The 4,857-nt window shown below is 52.1% G+C and overlaps 1 pseudogene; it reads right to left on the minus strand.

The window, feature by feature from the left end:
- Nucleotides 1-2,455: 2,455 nt before the first annotated feature.
- On the minus strand, nucleotides 2,456-4,342 carry LOC147988593 (uncharacterized; annotated as a pseudogene).
- Between the last annotated feature and the right edge of the window lie 515 nt (nucleotides 4,343-4,857).

Raw genomic sequence — 4,857 nt, forward strand, 5'->3', positions numbered from 1 at the left:
TCGTCGCTGAATTTGTCAGTCAACGCAGTCAGTCGTTCTTGGGAGGCTCTGTTGCGAATACGTTTCTTCTTCTGCAAAAAAACAGACATAAAGTGATCAATTGTTGTCATGTTTTTACAAACAAAAACAGGATATCAGTTGTTGCCGCATTTTGCAATGTAATGAAATTTTAGTTCGTGCCAGACGATTGCGGGCTCAAAGGTGTCAACCATTAACATACATCAGGAAGAAGGGGGGTGTGTGTGAACATTTACCTCATCACCCTCTTTTCTCCGCCCAGTTGCCCGATTACGCTGTGGTGGATCCATGAAATCATCATCATCGTTTTGATGATCGCCATGAGCCATTCTGCTGAGATGGGAACATACCAAATTGTCATGGTGGAAAATGTAAATGCAAGGGGGTCAGCAAAAACACTTGCCGCATGCAACGCATACGTATGGCATCTGAAACATTTGATATGCAGAAATGGCAGCAGGCATTCTGTTCACACTCTATTTGCCACACTGTCTTATATGCAGAAATGGCAGCAGGCATTCTGTTCACACTCTATTTGCCACACTGTCTTATATGCAGAATGGCAACAGGCAGTGTGTTCGTACTCTATTTTCCATATGAATATACTACCTAGATGGCAACAAGCACACTTTAAGTGCGCAGTGGTTGCCATCCAGTGCACTTGGCTCTTGAATGCCCACTGACTACCGATTGTGGCAACTGTCACACCGTGGTTGCTGTCACATAACATTCAGAAAACACACTGGCCGCAATGGCACTTGGCTCTTGAATGCCCACTGACTACGAATTGTGGCAACTGTCACACCGTGGTTGCTGTCACATAACATTCAGAAAACACACTAGCCGCAATGAAAATAGAATGGTTGTGGCACCTAACACAGGAATTCAGCAATCTTAGTTGCCACACGGAAAAAAGAGCGTGTGTTTGGTAAATATCACATTAGTTTAGCAGAATTAGTTGCCACATGGAAGAGCGTGTGTGTGGCAACTATCGCATTACTTCAGCAAAATTAGTTGCCATGTGCGAAAGCTAACATGTGGCAACTAACACAGTCGTTTTCAGTAATTTGTTGCCGCAAGGGGAAACACGTTTGTGGCAACTATCAAATATCTTCAGGGAGTGAGTGGTCGCGCAATCATGATAGTTAATGTAACTATCAAGTCCGCCTCATTCTGCATTTTCAAAAACCAAACTAACTAGATCTAGGGTTCAATGGCAACTACTTCGACTTCAAATTCACCCTCGAAATTCTCCCACGAACTCACTGCAAAACACAAAATAGAACCAACGCACATCAAAAACTACCCGGAAGACACCTGCTCAATCCATATGCAAAAACTAGTGCGTGCCTCCGAACAAGCAGAACCACGCCGACGATGCCGCGGCCGCGGCCGCGATGAAACTGGCCAATGCAACCAAAAACGTCTAGCAGACGACTTCCCCGCCGGCGCATCGACGAATCGCCTGAATCTCTACAAATCTCGATCGAGGAATCGAACAGGGAGGGAAGGGGAGAAAATGCAGGAAGGGATTGCGAGGGGTGCATCGAGCAGTACCTTCAACCCGCAGGCGCTCCGGCGAGCACCACCGACGGTCCCGAGCACCGTCGATTCTTCCGCCTTCACCGTCGCCTTCTCCCCTCTCCTTCTCCTTCGATAGTTGGAAATGCGAGTGGGTTCTGCCAGTAACTGCGGTGCAAAAGAGTAAATGGGAGCGTGAGGTGGAGGGGCAGAGGTGTGCGACGTCAACCACAGTCGAAGCGTGGCGTGCGGGCGCATTGCAGTTCCACCGCACGACTCAGATGGCAACCGCTGACCGCCGGGTGGCAACCAACATGCGGGCGAACCTACTCGCACACCGCACACGCGCCTCATCCTACGTGGCACAAAAAACCACCTGGTTTGTTCCAAGATTCGTGCACACACCTGCCAACGGTGATGCTTGCGTGTGGTCGAGGTGGTGAACGCCCACACGTGTGGGCGTTAACATTTCCGTAGTTTTAGGTTGAATCGGTTTGAAGTTTCCTTGTGTGCTAGCTTCTAGGTGATGTGCACGGTTTGTGCTTGAGTCAGAGTAGCATAAGTCGGAGGCTAGGGCCCTGTATATACACACAACCTGGTGTGTGAGTTTTGTAGCCATGAGCACAGAGAAAACCAGAAAATAGAAATAAAGAGGAAAACAAAAGGCACAATACGGGTCCTTGATTATCAATTTTGTGTGCGCATGTTTATCGTGTGATTTGATATGATCGATCCTATGGCGAATTTCCAACAGAGGAGTCAGGAAACGGAGCAGGGAGCTATATAGGGAGAGTCCGCGTCAGTATGCAAGGGGGCGGGTAGAAGACAGAAAAATGCAGAGGCTACCGTGGAGCTGTTACCCTACGACGACAGAACCGTGACAGATGTCTGACACGGTAATATGTGCACTAAATCGCTATCCTGGGTCGGGCATCTCAAGGGAAAGCGCGACGTTTCGACCGCTCCGATAGCGCGGCCCCGGTGCAGGTGTTCGAAAAATCCGTGTCCAGTTAAACAGGAGCAGCAGCGTGTCGGGCCTGCTGACAATCCCAAGGTGGGCTTGCAACGCCCAGAGAAGTGTGATCAGCTCGCTGCCCCGGGCAATGGCCTCTGTATGCCCATCCATGTTGTCCGATGGAGAAACATGCAAGATAAACTCCGACCAAAACTTGGCAAGAGCCTTCCACACCATTTCCTCTCCATCAACAATCTCTGCCAACTGGCCTCCAAGCACAACACCATTCTTGAGCACCTCGTGTTCTGATCTTGTGCTCAGTAGCTTGATCAGGCGTCCTTTTTCACTTTCTTTTATAAGCTCTTGCACCACTCATGATCATCAGGAAGAAGTTCGGGATGGTAGACCACCAAGTATACACAATAACGCGAGAGGTGAATAGCAACAACCTTATGGTCAGAGAGAGGTTGGTGTGACAATGACAGTGACCCCGCTTCAAAGATGCTGGTGGCAATGTGACACACAAGAATGATATCAGCCGTACCTTTGTAGCTGAATACTCCTGCGCAAATAAGTGACACCATTGTTTCGGTTTCCTCCGTAGCTTCTCAGTGTGTCTAGTATGATAGTCTTCACTGCTCTTGGTATCTTTCTGTTTTGGTCGGGTAAATGGACGATATCTTGAAGAAAAGCCATGGGAGTTCTCCTTGGATGGAGAACCAAGATTGAGCACTGGTTCATTTTGTTGTCCCAATGCCTCAGCAGCTTGCATCTATGACGTAGCACGCGGTCAACGTATTTCTTTATGGTTTTTTTAGAAAAGGAGGATGAACTCCGGTCTCTACATCCGGGCGATGCATACGGTCATTTTATTAATTATTCTCACAAAACCTTACAAAGCCATACAACAGCAAGACTAAAGCCACCGTCTAAACAACAACTGTCGCTACACCTATTCAATTGATGGGGGTGCAGATAGTCTGAGCCTAATACCAAACAGACATCGCAACCAAACCTAAACATCTAAGGCCGGAGGTCCCAACCAGGACGCCTGCCGGGTATGGGGAATCTACCAGTCCGGCGCACTCCTCAACCAGGACGCCTGCCGGGTATGAGGCCGCCGCAGCCACCTGCCACCAATCCATCTTCAAAGTTGTACTGTTGCATGTATGATGCCAGGTCTCTCTGCCATCGACGCCACCACGACGCCCGACAACGTCGTCCTCCTGTGCGAGTCCATCCTCCCACAGCGAACTCCGAATCTGCACTGCGCCACGCCGTCAAGATCCGTCGCCATCAGTGTGTAGGATGAATCACGGCTCCACCAAAGAATATGTTCTCTGGTCCCTTGATCACGTGTGTACCTCCAAGAAGAACGCCCCTAGGGGAGGAACGACACCAGAGCGCCACCGTCATCCGATCATCTGATTTAGGGTTTCCCCCGGAGGTAGCAAAGAGTGGCTTTGAACTACTCCACGGCGATGCCTTCAAGAAGGGAACGACACAGATAGCGCCGCCACCGCCGGCCTTAGCAGACGCCGAAGGCAAGTTTTCACCCAGATCAGTTCGAAGGGATCCAACTCTCATGCACGGGCTGCCGTCACCACCAGCACCACCAGGCAGAACCCTGGAGCACCAGCAGATCAGCGAGAGCCGCCGGCACCACCGCATGCAGATCGCCGGCCACGTCAGGCCGCCGCCATCCCCCGCGTCGTCCGGGTCAGAGACGGAGCCGCTGACCGCGCACAGGGACCACCGCCTCCTGCATATGCCGGAGCGCCGCCGAGAGCCCAGCGCCCACCACCGCTTGTCGAGGGCCGCCGCCGCGCGCCTCGAGCGGACTCCCATGCACACCAGGGGAAACCACGAGCATGAGCCCTGCCGTGGCCCCCAAGCCCGCGCCGGCGCGCCCCGCCAAAAACCGCCGCGATCCGCCCGCGCCAGATCCAGCGAGTTGTGGGAGAAGAGATCCCGTCGCCGCCGACGCCGACCGGGCTTTGTCCGGCGGCGCGCCCCGGCGGCGGCGAGGAGGAGAGGTCGGGGGAGGGACGAGGACACGGGAGGAGTCGGGGGAACAAGATATGTATTGTAATGCTACTGTATAATTCTTCATGGTAGAATGTTGTTAGAATAAAACGCTAATGCAAGATCATAGACGACACACCGAGGCACGGTATTTGTTAACGAGGTTCACCGATATGGCTACATCCCCGGGGCATGACTACAGACGCTCCTCCCCAAGATACCGCAACACCGGCCGCCCGGGCGCCGGCACAAGCCGTCGGCTCCCCCGCGTACCTGTTGCTATCAAGTCGTCATGGGTTACAACGTGTGGTGCCCCTCCGTATATAAGAGGCCTAGGA

The sequence above is a fragment of the Triticum urartu genome, chromosome 1A (assembly GCF_056163025.1).
Source record: "Triticum urartu cultivar PI428250 chromosome 1A, HENAU_Tu73, whole genome shotgun sequence".
NCBI lineage: Eukaryota > Viridiplantae > Streptophyta > Magnoliopsida > Poales > Poaceae > Triticum > Triticum urartu.